Source organism: Castor canadensis, chromosome 11 (assembly GCF_047511655.1).
Source record: "Castor canadensis chromosome 11, mCasCan1.hap1v2, whole genome shotgun sequence".
Lineage (NCBI taxonomy): Eukaryota > Metazoa > Chordata > Mammalia > Rodentia > Castoridae > Castor > Castor canadensis.
Window position 1 is genome coordinate 109547289 of NC_133396.1, and position 18102 is coordinate 109565390.

Genomic DNA, 18102 nt, shown 5'->3' on the forward strand with positions numbered 1-18102 from the left:
AGCTGGGTTCTTCTGAAAGGTTTCAAGTCACTAGATAATCTTGTGTAAGAAACTACTCCTTTTCTTCTCTACTAAGTGTGAAGGGGATTATTTTCCTTCTCGAAGGAAAATATAATATGTATTTTTCCATGGAAGCATACTAATTTACAAGAAAAGTTAACTGCCATGTTGGATTTTTTTTTAAATTGATTTGAACTCAGGGCCTCACATTACTAGGCAGGCACTGAACCACTTGAGTCACTCCAGCAGCCCTTTTTTGTGCTGGATATTTGTAGAGAACATAAAGCCTCACTTAACAAACTACAAAGTTTGTCTGAACTTTGGGTGCATTGAAGTTTAGAATCAGTGAGCTACCAGACCTCTGGACTACAGATAAATAGCTGTCACCAACACCAGGATGCCATCTATATGGACAGGACTGATAAGGCATGCAGCCAAGAAACGTCCAATATGGTGACACTCATACTAAAATGTGATGCTGTCTAGAGCAGCCTGTCACAGACTCCTAAGTTACACCCAAAGGTGTCACCAATTAGCAGAGGACTAAGTGACATAAGAGGGGAACACCCTGGAGGAAAAAGGGCACCTGCTGAGGACCCAGCAGAGTGCGCTTTCCAATGATGCTCACGAGCAATGTACACTAGCATCAAGGGACTCTCTCCTCTGTGTGCCTCTCCTTGCCAGAGGATCTCTCTCTCTTGAGTGAGAGGTCTTGTTCCTCCCGAGCAGATCAAGTTCCCAGCACTCTCAGCCCAAACGAACTGACTGGTTGGTGGGGCTCCCTTGCGCCGAGCACAAGCCTTACCTGATGCGGTGCCCAGAGAGGTCACCGACTGTGTGCCATGACTCCCTCTTGGACCTTGTAAGTGTGCATTTGAAGTATGAATAAATGTTGTTGCATTGACCCAAGTGTCTGAGTGGTCTTTTAGGGACATTGCGGTGGTTTCGTTGCCTCTACCTTAAGTCTGCCTTAGGCAATACCCCAATCCCATGGTAGGGATACTCCCCCAGGTTCAGGACCTAGCTAACTTCTTCCTGTGGGAAAGAGGATGAAGTCCTGTTCAAGACAGTTGTGTTTTTTTTTCCCAGGGGAGAGTGCAAATGCAGCCCCCACTACCACAAATTATGCAGTTGAATTTCCCACATTTGGGGAAATTGCAAGGGTCAGCACATCCAGAGTGCAATGGGTAAGACTTTTGGTCACAGTATCTCTATGCTGGGTATTTTTGAGGGAACTATTTGCCCCAACTCCCTTCAAACTGCAATCCTCCTGATCTCTTCCTCCTGAGTAGCTAGGATTACAGGTGTGAGCCAATAGCACCTGGCTGGAGTTAAAGAATCTTAATTTAATCCTGATGAAAGGTCAAGATCTTTTGTTTTGTTTTGTTTTGTTTTTAAAAAGAACTTGGGAGACATAAATAAATATAGCATAAAAATTTAAATCTATTTACATTCAATATTATACTGGATTAAAGTAGGAAGGAAAGTAAAAAAACAGGAAAGAAAGTAGAAAGCAAGAAAGAAAATAGAAATTCATATGGTGAGATGCTAATAAGTGATAAGAGGAAGGAGATGGTGAGAGGCAGACTGAAAAAAGAGTCAGAGAAAACGAAGCAGAAAGAAGAGGCTGGAAGAGAGAAGTGGGGAGAGCTGAACTTAGTCAACAGAACTTTCGAGCTAGGCTTTATGTCATATCACCTTTGTTCAATGTGTATTTATCATATATTGAAGATTTTAAGCAGAGAAGACATGATCTAATGTGTACTTTTTTTTTGAGACAGGATCTTGCTATGTGGCTTAGACTATCCTCCTCAAACTTGATCCTCCTGACTTAGACTCTAGAAGGCTGAGATTCTGACAGGTGTACTCTACCATGCCCCAGCACCTGATGTGCATATGTGTAAAAGATCATGCTACCTGTAAGTATGGGCATGGATAGATACAGGTAGACAACTTCAGAGGATGCTATGGAAGTCTACAAGATAGATGAACTGGCTTGGATGAGAACAGTGACAGGAAGGACACAGGGAAACAGAGAGAATAATGGTAATTTTTAGGAGAAAGAACTGAAGGCATTAGGCCCCTTCTGTGTTGCTCTCTTTGTACCTTATATCTCTCTCATCATAGCCTTTATTACATGGAATTGAGATTACCTGTTTACTCATCTGTATTTCCCTGTAGCCATGGACTGTTCCATGTGGTAACCACTAGCCACATGTGGCCTTTGAGTACCTGAAATGTGAGATGTGCTGTGAGAGAATTAGAAAAACTTAATGCACAATAAAGAATGTAAAATAGATGGGCGCTGGTGGCCTCACGCCTATAATCCTAACTACTCAGGAGGCAGGGATCAGTAGGATCGCAGTTTGAAGCCATTCTGGGCAAATAGTTCAAGAGACCGTATCTCAAAAATACCCATCACAAAAAGGGCTGGCAGAGTAGCTCAAGGTGAAGGCCCTGAGTTCAAGCCCCAGTACTGAAAAAAAAAAAAAAAACCTGAGGTAGCTCCAAGACCTTGCACTCAATACATATGTATTGAATGAATAAATAAATTATAATCAGCTAGGATACACTCAATTCTTGATGACTTTCAGTCAATGTTGGCATTTTCATGAAAAAGAGTGTGATTTCTGAACCAGCTCAGAATTTGACCAAAAACCTTAAATTAGTTCTGCAATTTCATTTGTCTCTAAAATTACAGGATCATTTGTCTTCTGATGGGTATAGTTCACTTTCAGCTCAGTTAATTGCTCTGGAAATTGAGTGGCTCAATAATTAAGAATCATCTTAAGGTGTACATTCTAAACCCAACTACTTAAACATAGAACAGTACTAACACATCAAAATCTGCGAAGCTCTTCTGTGAAGCTGTGACTTCATTTTCCCAGAGTTCAGCACCTTGTCACAGGCTGTGCATTTACTGAGCTCAGGGCACTTGAGCAAAAGGAAATGAGTCCAATGGCTGGTGGACTTGGTTGTCAGGGTCAGTTTGAATCTGAACACCTGCATGTCCTTGAGTACATCAGCACTGCTCTTGAATTACTCCTCTGCAGTTTTCCATGTACAGAGCTCTACTGTCACATCACATCAATAAAAAAGTACAATCTTAAGAGCCAGTAGGGGTTTGGCATGTTCTATCTCTCAGAACCTTTTTAATTAATTCAGTAAAGTCTTTAATCTAAGGAAACTGCTCAGTAAATCTCTTCAACAAGTTTGCCCCGTTTAGCTGTTTAACAGCACTAAAATAAACTAGATCTCCATGTTCTGCTTCTGTCTTTTCCAAACACACTAAAAACTGAATATAGCTAAGGGCAGAAACACAAAGAAAATCCAGATTTAATTCCTCCATTGAATCATGTGACTTGTGGAGCTCCCAGCACACACTTTACTGAGAAATGATGTAATGAAAGCTGAGGCCCCTAATCACTTCTGACATGAATAACTTGTAGAAATCTTTTTTCCCCTGATCTGTGTCAAGAGAGCTTAGCTTTTCCATACTTAGACAAACTTCTCAAGTTCCATGCCGACAAGAGGTTTGGCCCTATTAACTGACTAGGCACACTTTTTCCCCTGAACATTTTAAATGATTCCCATCCCAAGGTTAAAAGAGCTTCGGGACAATCACCCCCACACTAAGTACCATTGATGAAGTGAAGTCATCATGCTAGAAGATCACCATCCTGGTGTTTTTGTTATGGGTAGAGTATGGAACTTGGCGCCTTTATTCATCTAATTAGTATTAATTGAGTGTTCTGTGCACAGCACTTTGGAAGATACCAAGATAAACAAGACTAGCAGCTATCATTAAATGAATATATATCCTAGACCTCTTTCCTCCCTCCTTCTTTCCTTCCTCCCTTCTTTTTTTCTTTCATGGTACTAAGGATGGAACTCAGGACCTTGCACATGCTAGGCAAGAAGTCTAGCTCTGAGCTATGTCCCCAGCCTATTTTATTATTATTTTATGACAGGGTCTTTTTTTTTTTTTGACAGTACTGGGGTTTGAACTCAGGGTCTCATGCTTGCTAGGCAGCAGTTCTATCACTTAAGCCACACCTCCATTCCATTTTGCTCTGGTTATTTTGGAGACAGAGGTCTCTTGAACTACTTGCCCAGGCTGGCCTCAGACAGTGATCCTCCAAACCTCAACTTCCCAGGTAGCTAGATCACAGGCATTAGCCACCAGTGCCTGCCTCCTAGACCCTTTTAAATGCACAACACTGCAAGGAGGTGAACTCTGTTTCCAGAAGAGTAAAACAGGGTCCCTACATTTAAAGAGTTTATACTTTACAAAGATTTCTGGTAGATAGCACAGCACAGACTATAAGTATATGAAATCGTAAGTGCTGTTTGTAATGAAGTTAACAAGTATGTTAGGTTGTTTAACGTATAGCACTCAACAACATCCTGAACTAAATACTCCCCAGATGTTTGTTGACAATGCTAAACCATGAGAGAAAGGGCTGTTTTCTATCTGCACTAAGGAAAAAAACCCTTAAAATACATGTAGCAAGAAAGCAAAAATGTCCTAAATCCAAGTGAGAAATTTTTTTAAATGATCTGAATTAAACCGGAAACATTATTAGAAGGAAGTGAGACAAAAACTCAAATTCATCACCCGTGGAACATTCATTATTTACCAGGATGATGTTTTGGGGACTAGGCCTCCATTTGGCAAAATTAGTATCATATCAAAAATCTTATTCGGGGTCGGTAGAGTGGCTCAAGTGGTAGAGTGCCTGCCTAGCAAGCATGAGGCCCTGAGTTCAAACCACCAGTACTGCGAAAAAAACAAAACAAAACAAAACAAAAAAACCACAAAAATCTTATTCGGGTGTCAAGCAGGGGCAGAGGACAGAGACTTGTCTAGGAGGGGCCTTAAATCACAATGTAATTTACATGCAAATTAATTCGAGAGAGAAAAAGGGAAATCTGTATTTTTTAAAATCGCGTTTTAATGTTCTCTCCAGGTCACCTCGTTTTCTGCACACAGTCTGAGGCCAACAAATCGTTAATGACAAACAGAAATCATCAATAGGAAAAGACTAGGTCCTGCAAAGCCAAACAGAGCCCGGGCCCGCCCTGCACTGCCCGCGGCCAGCGCTGCCTCGAGGGGCGCAGGGCGGGACCCGGGCGTCCTGTTCCCCTCGCCGTCCCTCCGCAGCCCCGGCCCCCACCGGGGCCTCCAGCCCTCCCGCACGTCCAACGCCCTCTTTTCCACTGCAAACTTTCTAGCCGGTAGGGACTACTTTCCGCCAGTGTAACCTTCCACCAAACTGGAGGGAAAAGTTACCCAAGGCAGGAGCGGGGCTGCGGGCCGGGGGGAGCCCGCGAGACCCGTGTTTAAAAACCCGAGGTCTCTCTTGCATGAAAATGAATAATGGGGCTGCCAAGCCAGAGTTGTAGTGGTTGGATTAATTGTTCAGGGTTCACGCTGATGCTAAATATTTAAGATGGAGATTTTAAAGAAAACGGATATGAAATAGATTCCACTAGACAAATAGTTCTTGTAAAAGAAAGACCTTGTAGTTCTTTCTCTTGGTTCTTATGTCATCAATACCTAATCCTTAGAAGTCACCTGCAGGAACACTCAGGTCCCCAGACAATGACTTATTGAATCCTAGAGACAAAAGTCAAACCTAGAAACTTCTCTTTTAGGGCAGATGGGCTAAATTCTTTCCATATTGTGGGTATGTAAGCCTGCAGCAATATTTAATAATTAGAAAAACCGACTAGACCTGATGGCAAAATGAGTTTGACAAGGAATATTAGGAAGGGAAGAGGACAGAAAGGAAGGGAAGAAGCTGGAATAAAAAATAGAAGGACATTATCTAGTAAGATCACTATTCTTTTAAGAAACCTGAATCATGAAAGAATATGGAGTGTGTGTTGAACGGATGGGATTGAAACACAGAACATGCTTCTTCCTGTGGGTTTCTGTCAAAAAAAATTCGTGAAAACCACTGTGCTAGCAGCGGGATTTTTTTTTTTTAAAGGATGCTTAGATTTGAAAGGTTTGAAAAGTCATCTAATTTATTCCTCTCTGCTAAGACAGTGTTTCATTTGAAGAATAGTACAGACTTTAATTATCTTTCTTGCTTATCATCTTCCCATCTCAACATTTGCTGTTAATGACTTGTGAATAATTTGCCTCTTTAAAGCTGTTATTTTAGTTAGGAATGCTATGAATTCAGATAGGAAGGCAATTCTGCCAAGTTCCTCTTTTTTTTCTATAGCATCTCTTCTGTCCCATTGCCTAGGAAGTGGACACGCTGTACAGTAGCTTCGGCTGCTGGAATATCGTGTGATCTGATCAAATATCCCTGTGGATCTATTTTATTTTAAATTATTTTTAAATTTTTAATATAACTTTGTCTCATTCCCCTCCCCCCCCCCCTTTTTTCAGCACTGGTTTTACCACTGGGGTTTGAACTGAGGGCCTCATGCTTGCTAGGCAGGCACTCTACCACTTGAGCCAATCTGCTTGAGGCACTCTGCCAGCCCTGTTTTGTGATGGATGTTTTCCAGATAGGGTCTCCCATACTATTTGTCCTGGTTGGCTTCAAACCATGATCCTCCTGATTTTTCTGCCTCCTGAGTAGGTAGGAGTAAACCACCAGTGCCGGGCTCTCATTCCCTTTTTTGCTTCTAAAATTTTATCCTCCACGTGGGAAATATGAAAGTTTGAAGTGCTTGAATTTAACTTTGACCCTCTTCAGTGGGAAAGCTCTCGGATGTGCTAACCAAAGCTGCAGTTTGTGATCAAACATTCTCTTACCATCCATCCCATTCCCTACTTGCTCACACTCCCTTCCCTCCTGCTACTTTTATTCTTTTACCATTTACATCAGAAGGCCTGTGTGCATGTGAGGATGGGGGTGCTGATGGTAGAGAAACACTCCCCATTGTCAATAGTAGGTCACCGTTAATAATGTTAAATAGTAATGACAATAACAATATAATATTCACATTTATATGGATAGTTAACATTTATTCAACACTTTTCTGTAGTATATGCCTTAATTGTCAATGAATATATCTTAATGACCTTATCTCATAGACAAAATTGAGGGTTAGACACATTGAAATGCTAGTTAGTGGTTCAGCAAGGGTTCAACTCCAGGTGATCTAAATCCCTGACTCTTACTCATTACACAGATGGGCAGGAACCTTCATTGGATGCCTGGGCTCTCCTTTCACTTCTTTTCACCACTGGCTGAATACTGAGTCTGAGCATTTGCTCCTGAGTAGTTATGACATCAGTGAGATAGTTTATTTGTCTTGAAGTGTCTCCTTGTTAACTGGCATCTGAAATATACCAACTCCTCCACCAACCTTTCAGACAAACTTAGATGGGCCTGTAGAGCCAGAAAGCTGAGGGGAGTTAGATGGTGAGCCACAAGGCCTGGGCAACCTAAGGGAGGCCAGTTCACAAGTTATATCTACATGGTTTTGGCCAGGTACAGAAGGAATGTTGACCCAGAGGATAGAAGAGTCAAAATACACTGTACTTGGGGTTTCTGGATTCTTATCCTTTGTCATAGCTATCCTTGTGCCCTGATACACTTGGACACCACCTTAGAAAAAAACTGGGGATAAAGTCTAAGAACACTGAGAAAGTAAAGTGTTATTTTTCTAAAAAGGGTAAGCATTACCTCAATTGTTTAAATTACTGGATGAATCTTAGTACTGTTGTTGCTTTTCTTTAAATAAACTTTAACAGATGACTATGAAATACTTAAGAACCACAAGAAAATTAAGAAGTACAATAAGGTATCATTATACCTACTATTCAGTATGTATAAAAATTTTAACAATATAGTTGAAACTTCCAGTGTATCACTCCATAAATGTCACTTCCATTGGGCTGAAATTGTCAATACTAGATTGTCTTGGAACTGCAAAAAAAAAAAAAAAAAAAACCTCATCAATTTAAAATGATTCAACCTAACATTTTATTTAGATCTTAAGGGTTTTTTTTCATTCTGTTGCCCACTTGGAATGCCTTTCTTTGTTTCCCTCCTCATTTATTCACATTCTACCAATTTTTTAGAACCTCCATAGAACTTTCCTTTCTCCTTCTAGAAAGCACTGTGTCACACACATTTGGCATGATTTTATATGTCATAGTCCTTTTTTTTTTTGTGGTGCTGGGGTTTGAACTCAGGGCCTTCACCTTGAGCCACACTCCACCAGCCCCTCAGATGGGGTCTCATAAACTATTTGCCAAGGTTGGTTTTGAACCGGGATCTATCTCCTGAGTAGCTAGGATTATAGGCATGAGCCATTGGCACCTGGCTCTATGTCATAGTCCTTTAATTTTCTGGAAATTAGCACTTAGCAAAACTGTGTTAACTGTTATACTTTTTAATATATGGAAGAACTAATAGACTTTTATTACATATTTGATTAAAGATAATAAACTGCTTATTTCTTTGTAGTTATTATTATTTTTTTTTTTTTTGCAGCAACTGGGGGTTGAACTCATGGCCTCATACTTGCTTGGCAGGTGCTCTTACTGCTTGAGCCACTCCACCAGCCCTTTTTTTGTGATGAGTTTTTTTGAAATAGGGTCTAGCAAACTATTTGCCTGGGGCTGGTTTTGAATGAGATTCTCCTGATCTCTGCTTCCTGAGTAGCTAGGATTACAAGTGTGAGCATTGTTTCCCATTGTTGACAGTAAAAGTGTCCTGAGAAGGCTGGGGATGTAGCTCAGTGGTTAATGCTAGCCTAGAATGCTTGGGGCCCTGGGTTTATTCCCAACACCAAAAAAAAAAAAAAAGTGTTCTGAGAATTTCTTCTTTCTTTCCTTCCTTCCTTCCTTTCTTTCTTTTTTTCTTTCTTCCTCTCTCTCTCTCTCTCCTTTTCCTCCTCCTCCTCCTCCTTCTCCTTCTTCTTTTTTTTTTTTTTGACAGTACTGAAGTTTGAACTCAAGGCCTCACACTTGGTAGGTAGGCACTGTACTACTCAAGCCATGTCCTAATCTCAGCCCTTTTCTTTTTTTGGCTGTACTGAGGTTTGCACTCAGGGTCTCACACTTGCTATGCAGGTGCTCTCCCACTTAAGCCATTCCAGCAGCCCAGCCAAATCCTTTTCTGTGTTATTTTTTAGAGGGGGCGTTGGTGGAAGGCTCAGACAGCAATCCTCCTAACTGTACCTCCCAAGTAGCTGGAATTTACAGGAATGCGCCACTCCATCCGGTCTGACATTTTCCTTCTCTCTCAATCTTTCTCTTTCTTAAATTTTTCCTTTATACTAATTTATGTTAGTGTAATTAGATAATTAGGGCATTTTTATTGACAAATTAGTCTTGGAATTGCCATGGTCTAGCACAATAAAGGTTTTGTTATTGTCATTATTCTGGTAAAGTTCAATGTATGTTGGAGAACTCATTAGTTCTGCTCTCCTTCATAAAGTGACTCAGGGATCTAGGCTGATAGGCTCCTTCTATATTGGAGTTTAGATGGACTGTGTACACACAGTGTGTGTGTGTGTGTGTGTGTGTGTGTACACCTAGGCTAGCCTTAAACTCAATATCCTTCTGCCTCAGCTTCCTGAGTAGGATTACAGGCGTGAACCACAATGCCCAGATTACAGATTGACCTTTAACTCCTCTGAACAAGAAGTGATCCATCACTTATACTTATATTCCTGACTCAATTGTGAAGTCCTAAAACAGCTACAATAGATGCTCAGATATGCAGAGTTCTCTGCATAACTATTTAGTGAATTACAGTCAATGAAACAGTCAATGAAGCAAGGCCAGGCATCCCAGGAAAGCTACTATATTTGCAGCATTGAAGAATCAGAGATAACTTCCTCAATGCCAATGATAATTCAGTTGGTTGAAGTAGCTAGATTATCTGGCCATCTTTTGAGTCTGAGAGGTTCCTGGACTGTCAGGATGTTAAGGAACATCTATAATCACAGTACTTGGGAAGCTGAATGAGCCAGGAGGACCACAAGTTAGAAGCCAGTTTGGACTACAGAGTGAGACCCTGTCTTAAAAAACAAACAGCCAGGCATCAGTGGCTTACACCTAAAATCCTAGACACTCAGAAGGCAAAGATAATGAGGATTGTGATTCAAAGCCAGCCCAGGCAAATCCTTAGGGAGACCCTACCTTAAAAATACTCAACACAAAAAAGGGCTGATGGAGTGGCTCAAGTGGCCTAGCAAGCATGAGGCCCTGAGCTGAAACTCCAGTGCCACCCAAAAAACAAACAACAACAAAAACCCTTAGGTGAAAAGAAAGGAGGAATAAAGGAGGAAGTAGATGAATAGTAGTAATAATAAAAGCAAGCCACATGTTAGAAGTGACTCATATTCATATGATTATTAAGAAATAATATGATTTTCCACTTACTCTGGAAAGACAAGAAATGAAGTTCAATGAAATGAGCCCAGGGTCTGAGGTCCTTTCCCTGGGGTTCATGAACAGATGCACAAATGGGCTTTCAGTCTAAAAAGTTTTTGTAAAATTTATGTCTATACAAATGTGCATTTTTCTGGGAAAGATAATTCATAGTTTTCATTGAGACTTTTGAGGGACTTGTGATGCAGAAAAGGTTAAGATTCACTTTCCTAGCCTAGAAACAAGATCTCAGCACAGGAGAAGCAGAGATCAGAGCCTGCCAGGATGTTCGGTGCATAGCAAACTGAAAACTTATAATCACATCTGATTAATTGTACTTCTGTACACAATTTGCATTTACACACAAACCTTGCAATGAGAATTATTTCTTGGATGAAAGAAGGTTAAACCATTTTTCTCCCATAAAATGATTTTATATTGATGAATGTTGGCTGTTTTACATTTTCAGATTTTATTGTCTTTGTATTTCAGGCTACAGAAAATGCATTAAAAATGGATCCTTGGGTGTCATAGGAGATGGCTTTCTGCCAAGTCTACCATACTGTACATACTCAACAGTAAGAGGGGCTGGGGTCACGGCTCAAGTGGTAGAATACCTACTTAGCAAGCTGAGAACAGTAAGACAAGACCCAAAAGGATGTGACCACTTACCTATATTCTTTGAAACCTAATTCTGAAGAATATCTCATTCTCACGTATATGGCAATGATGTTAGTCCTCAGATCCTTCAAAAGAATGAGTTGGTCAATTAGTTACTGTCCACAATTGTATTCTGAAAATTATTCATGATTATAGTAGAATGCAAACATTGCTAAATTAAAAAAGAATGCATCCTAGAGAAAGAAGAAAAATTTGTATTAAATTTACTCTGCAATCCATTATAATGAAAAGTCAGATATTAAATGTCTATAAAATAATCCAATGTACTTTTCCATGAAGCTTTATGGAATCAATAAAATTATTAGATAATCATACCTGGTCAACTCCATAGCAACAACCTAGATGAAACAAGCATGACTTTGCTTCTGGGTGTCTCTTAAATAATATTAATTTGATTCAAAGATAAACTAATCATTATCTCCTATGAAATCAGGCAGTAACTCACAGTAAAATCTCAATGACTGATGCACTTGCTGCAAATGAATTTCTTGAAAATTATATTTTGAAGACAGAAATCTTGAATTGTTTTTTACTGAAGCTAATGAAAAATTTTTCTTCCTTTGGAAACTTGCTCAGGCTTTTTCCCACTTCCTGGATCCCAGCTCTTGCATAAAGAGCTCTATGTATAAAGAGACAGCAAATAATGTTCCTAAAATAAAATTCAGCTACAGTTTCTAAGCTCTCTATTCTTTATTCAACATTGGTCAAACATAGATCTCTGTTTTCCCTGTATTTCATGACAATTTCCCTGTCAAGTTAGGCATGTTGGTGTCCTCTCTACACATACACATGTTGACTTCACTCCTAGACTCAAGTGCAGTCAGCTGTCAATCTTTTTAATCTAGCTGCTCAGATGGTGAAAATTTCCACACTGTTTTTTCTCCTCCATTTTCCAAAATAACCTCTCTTTGATTCCCAGCCTTGACTCCCCTGAAGGTGTTATAGCAGGTGAAATGTCTATTTCTTAACAAACCTGGCATTGCCCCCTCCAAGTTGCTTTCTGCCTGGATTGACCTCATGACCTGATCTTCCCCACTTCCGACCACACCTCCCACACCAACTCATACTGGCCACCCTCACAGTGAATCTGAGAAATAAATGACTGGGTCTGTATATTAGCAAAATGACACCCAAGGACTGTATGCTTTTGAAAACATGTTGAAATCATTTGTCTTCCTGCCTTGACACTCTCTAAGCTGCAAGTGGTTCCAATTTTCAACTCGTGGCAGAAACTATAAGCCAAGGAAGTAAATAAGTATCTCCATAAACTGTAGAAAAGAAACACCCTCCTGCTACCTAATTGTGAAAAGCCCAACTTGGGACTGCCATAAACCTGTGAATTTCTTACATTCTTAGAAACTCAGATGGAAAGGATTCAGTGTTTCTAAGTTGGCTACTGAAGACTGGGATAGCATTTTGGATTATTTTTAGGGGTGGCACTATTAGGATCCAATTTCTTCAATATATCAAGTTGCATTGGCTTCCAGACCCCTTCCTACTATGTTTCCAAGGCACAGGTCAATTGATTTCTAGGGATTTGATTCAGGTTATTTGTTCTACCTCTTTGGTTTCCCATCATTATCAAGATGACTCCAAGGAAGGACCGCAGCTATCAGTTCTATCACTCTAGGAACCTGCGCATTAGTTGATGGCAACAAAATGTCTCAACACAGTCCAAATTGATATGGACATATGGGGAATACATTTCTGGAAGTAGGAGCATGAACTATACAGTCCTCTTTCAAATGCTGCTCCAGTGGCAGAGTTTTCTTCAAATTTTGTGACTTCTCTGAAGTTATAAAATGCCTTTACCCACCATTTATTTAAACTATTCATTAATTCTCTCCACTGTGGAACAGTGAGGATACTGGACCATGGAATCCTACTCCATTCCCTCATTACTTGTTGATGTTCCACCTGTTTCATCACCTGTTTCCTCAAAGGAGCCTCCAGACCCTATAAAACTCCCCTCTTTACATTCAGTACCGTATTTTTCCTTTATTTCTCTGTGGCAGGCACAGCACCATCACTCAGACAATTTTATTAGCCATTATGGGTCAAAAGTGTCTCTCAGGGCACAAACTAAATGACAGGAAAACAGGTTATAGAGGAGTAAATAACAACCACAGAACTCACTCAGCTGAAGTGGCTGCTTCACCACTGTCACCTTGTCTGAGCTACTGTCATCTGTCACTTCGATAACTGCAATAGGCTACTAACTGATCTTCCTGCATCTGTCCTTGGCCTACCTGTTACCCTCCTGGGGCAGACAGAGTGATTTTTAACATGTTAACCAGATCACTTCTTGTCTCAAAATTCTCCAGTAGGTTTGCTTTCACAAGCACTAAAAACTTTTGCTTCAGATTATTCAGGTTTTTGCCCAAATTTTACCTTAATGATGGAACCTTTTCCAAGTACCCCACATAAGAAGCAACTTCTCCACTCCTCCCTGCACCAGACTCCTAACCATCCCATCCTATCTTCTCTCCTCCATAGGACTTATCACCACATCACATATTATATATTTACTTATATAATATGTGGCAGGTTGCATTTTCTAGGATGTAGATGGATTTCCAGTTCCACATGCTTTTCTTATAAGGTGACATGTCTACTACTTCCTTTGAAAAGCATTTTTGCTGGGGGGGGTGGTCTACATTCCCTATCCCCTTGAATCAAAGTGACCTATAACTGTGGTAGAAATGATGCTATGTAATCTGTGAGGCTAGGTCACAAAGCCATAAATTCCTGCCTTGGGGTGCTCAATCTTGGAAGTCAACCACTATGATATGAGGAAGTACTGGCTACATGGAGAGGCTACTGGTAAGTGTTCATATGTGGTCCAACCCAACAGTGAATATCAACTTCCAGACATGAAAGGAAGCTTTGAGATGACTTCAGAACCAGCCATTACATAAGAGACAAGTGAGAACCATTTAGCTTAGCTTAGCTTAGTTACCTCCCAGAATCATGAAAGATAGTAAAATTATCTGGCTGGGCATAGTTGTACACTGCTATAGTACCAGCACTTGTGAGGCTGAGGCAGGAGGATTGAGAGTTCATGGCCAGCCTGGGCTACATAACTAGACCCTATCTCAAAAAAAAGAAAAACATGCTGGACACCAGTGGTTCATACCTGTAATCCTAGCTACTCGGGAGGCTGAGCTATGGTGGATCAAGGGTTGAGGTCAGCCTGAGCAAACAGTTTGTGAGACCCCCTACCCCCATTTCCAAAATAGCCAGAGCATATTGGACTGGGATGCGTGGCTCAAGTAGTAGAGTGCCTGTTTTGCAAGCACAAAGCTCTGAGTTCAAACTTCAGTCTCCCCAAAAAAAGGGTTTGTGTGGGCTCAGTGGTACACTGCTGTAATCCCAGATACTTGGGAGGCAGAGATAGGAGGATCACAGATTGAGACCAGCCAAGGCAAGGTTACTGGGAGACTCTATCTCAAAAATGAACTAAAAGGAAGAGGACTCAGAGTAGTAGTATATTTGCCTAGCAAGTAGGAGGCCCTGAATTCACTCCTCAGTACTGCAAAAAAAAAAAAAAAAAAAGTTTTATGCTGTTAGGTTTGGGGACTATTGTTACTTAACAATAAATAACGGAGTAACTTATTTATGTGTGTATTTTATGTCTCTTCCCACTACAGTATAAGTTTCAGGGGTTCAGAGATTTTGTTTTCTTTGTTACTATATTTCCACCATCCAGAACAGTGCTGGGCACATGACAAATAATCATTGAACATTTGAACATTGTTGAATGATTTAATGGATGCATGATGCATTTCCAGTATGGTGTGCTAATGGTTTTTGGTCAACAGAACATGACATAGTCTGCTCAATTAGACCTCATTGGCTAAGAACATAAATTGGCACATAGAGCATGGGAAAATATGCTGGAATATTCAGAGGCAAATAGCATATATAACATGAAGAATGTATATATAGCAAATTGTAATTTATTACAATAAATTGCACAAAATAGAATTAGAGTTGCATGTAAAATTTGTTTTTGGGTATTAATTCCATAATTCCACAATGGTCTTTTCCAGATCTGACTTAGAAAGGCTTCATAAGTATTTTTGGAAAGATAAATGATTCTTCCAATTCAAACTATGAAGATATTTCTAAGAATGACTAATTGGAATCACTGACATATTTATGGAATGAAAATGGGTGGTGACAGTGTGTGTATGCGTGAGTATGCATGTGAACACACACATGTGTGAACAGTTTGAAATGCATATTTTCATAGACTGGTAATTTGAATGGAGAATGTATACAAGGGAATAAATATGGCTCTGGATCTCCCCACTCTTGAACCAAATATCTCAATTTAGAATTTAGTTTGGAGCAAATATCTGTCCAAGGAAAATATTAAAATTTTTATCATCTAAAGAGGCAAAAAAGGACATAACTTCTTGCTACCTGAAGAAGAGGTTAATTTTTGATTGGGGGTAAATAATTTGTGGGTGGTCTTGAATGGACTAAAGAATTTATTTGGGTCAATCCATCTTGGCCTTCACTGACCCAAAGAGCACAGGGATGTGGAGTCAATGGTTTCTTGGATTGGGGATGTTGGCTGCCCTATTCACAATGGTTTCAAATCATTTCCCATCACAAGAGTCACCTTGAAAAGCAATGGTGTGTGATATTCTTTCCAGAGTCCAGAAGGGTTTGAGGGTAAAAATGGCTTAAAAAGTTCTTCACTTAAGGCCACTGCCATAAGGCTACTTGGAGAAGTGTCTATTGAGGAAAACTGAGTTTTATTTTTGTTCTCTTTCTTGCATTGACAAGTGTTGGAGCACTGGGCTTCACCATCTTAGCTATGGCATGAACTTTCCCTCTAGATTGGGTTTGAGCCTTGAGTGGAAAGTGGGGAAGACTCCCAAAATTCCCTTGGAAAGTCTAATCAAAGTAAATTGGGAAATATTTTCTTTGGAAGTCCCATTTTCCACAGATCTGGCATCTAAAGCTAATTATTCTTTTTCCATTAAAAAATGTTTTTATTTATTTATTTATTTGCAGGCCCAGACAAACTTGACTAGAAAAGAAGCCCGGGCAGGAGTTAGTATGAGCCCATGACGTGTACCACACTTCAACCAATTGAAAGGCTATGAAAGGGGGAGGGCGGAAGTGACGAGAAGTATCCCTCCGCGGGGCGAGAGGGCCGGTGGGGGGAGTCGGCGTCTCTCTCCCCCGCGCCAGCTCCCGTACACGGAGCCGCATTCCTTGGCCCCCCCACCCCCTCCCTCGGGGCCCCCCCGCCCCCCTCGGGAAAAAAATCCACCCCAAATCACTCGAACCCAAGGGAGGCTTCCTTTCACCCTCGGGGAGACGAGCTTTCAACGGTTCCCTCTTCTTCATCTCCCCCCCAAGCCCCCGTCCCCTCCCTGCTCCCACCCCCTTCTCCCAGCGCCGAGTGCAAGGTCCCTTTAAGGCGACGGCGCCTTCCTCGGGTCAGACTACCGGCGGCGACGACCACGGGAGGTGAGTGAGTGAGCGAGCCTTCGCTCTCCCCACCCCCTTCTCCCGGGGGTTCCGTTATCTTTTCGCTCGGCGAGGCGTTCCAAAGCGAGACAATGAGAGGGGGATGGGGCCGGCGCGGGTGGGGGCGGGGGGCTGGGACGCGCACCCCCGCCCACCGCTACTGGCGGTGCGGCCCACGGCAGCGGCAGCCGTGGGGTGCGGCGCGCTCGTGCTCGCGTGTGTGTGTGTTTTGCGTGCCAACCCGGGCCACGGGAGTCGCGCGGCGGGCCGGCGGCGGAGGGCCCTGCCAGCCGGCTGGCCAACCACCCCCGCCCCCCGGCGCCCGCCGCGGCGCGCGCGCGCGCACTCGCGTCCCACGGCCCCGCACACACCCGACGTCCACACGCACGCCCGGTGCGAGGCGTCTCGGAGGAGTGGGCGGCGCGGGCGCGGGCGGCGGCCCGCTGGGGAAGGGGCGGGGGCGCGGGCGGCGGCGAGACGCCGCGGCGCGGCGGGAGGGGCCGACGAGGGGCGAGGCCGCGCGGGGAGGAGGGCGGGCGGCGGAGAGGCGCGGCGGCGTCCCCGGGTGGGAGTTCCCGCCGCCCCGCCCCCGCTCCGTTAGGTGCGGGCGCTTGTTTTGAGCGGGAGGACGAAAAGGCGTGATTGCCTAGCCAGTCCCTTGTGTTATGTAATCCCTGCTCGCTCGCTCTCTTCGTACATCCCGAGCCTCAGTGCCCTGCAGCTAGTTTGCAAAGTCTCCTCCCTTGGCCCCCAAATTTATTCAGGGATGGCGCTGTGATTTATAAAACGGGACGGAGCAGAGAATCTTTTTTCTGGTGATTATGTCCTGCCGCTGTGGGCGCCATGTTTATCCCAAGGACTATTTTCTCTCGATTTCTAATACCTACCGAAAAGGAGTAATGTCATCGAACCACCTGCTTTCCACTCCTTTCTGCGCGTTGTCCTCGCCGGTTGTGGAGTTCCCTCAAACTGTTAAATAACACTGCGCACTTCTCGGCTCACTTATTTTAGACCACCTTCGCTCAGAGAAAGGTAGAGCTCAAAGCCTTGTAAGTCGTATGGCCCAGTCGTTCTCCAGGAAGAAATTGTGAGATGTTTGTACTATGAGAACAGTGCTGAGGGTAGCCCGTCTCATCACTCTTAGACACTCCCACTGTAGCACAAAAATGGGGTTTTGCTTTTAAAGGCATTTTCTCAAGGAGCTGAAGGGGAACCGGAGAAGGGTTTTGCTTGGTGGGACAACAATGACTGTAGAGACCTAGTTGTTGTGGGACTCTGAATTAGAAGTACTTATTTATCATAACTTCAGAGTTCCACCTTTGGTGGTGGTTAAACCTGCAGTTTGGGGGCTTCGTCCCCGAAATTTTTCAGGGTGTGGTGGAGAGGGAAGGGGGGAATGTCATCTCTATATTTTTAATGGGCAGTCCCCTCCAGCTGACTGATTTAGTTAACACCAAATTGAGAATTATTGGTCTCAGATAAAGGCACCGAAAATATGTTAAAACAGTCTGTGCCCTTGATTCCGTCCCCTTTCTTATGTTGGTGATGTATCTCAAACTGAAAGAACTAACTGGGAT

The 18102-nt window shown here is 42.4% G+C and overlaps 1 protein-coding gene and 1 long non-coding RNA gene across 7 annotated transcripts in view; one reads left to right on the forward strand and one right to left on the reverse strand.

The window, feature by feature from the left end:
* Nucleotides 1–6989: 6989 nt before the first annotated feature.
* Nucleotides 6990–17551, reverse strand: LOC141413924 (uncharacterized). Its single transcript, XR_012438942.1, has 3 exons — nt 17413–17551; nt 11027–11100; nt 6990–7898 (listed from the first exon to the last, which is right to left on the reverse strand). It is a non-coding gene; the product is annotated as an uncharacterized lncRNA (long non-coding RNA).
* Nucleotides 16296–18102, forward strand: part of Pogz (pogo transposable element derived with ZNF domain) — a 48554-nt gene continuing 46747 nt past the window's right edge. For 2 of the 6 annotated variants that reach the window (XM_074048119.1, XM_074048120.1), the window contains exon 1: nt 16297–16525. The gene's annotated coding sequence lies outside the window, so the exon portion shown is untranslated. Of the gene's footprint in view, nt 16526–17417; nt 17575–18102 lie in introns of those variants that run through there. The other 4 variants (XM_074048121.1, XM_074048116.1, XM_074048118.1 and 1 more) reach the window with 4 other exon arrangements.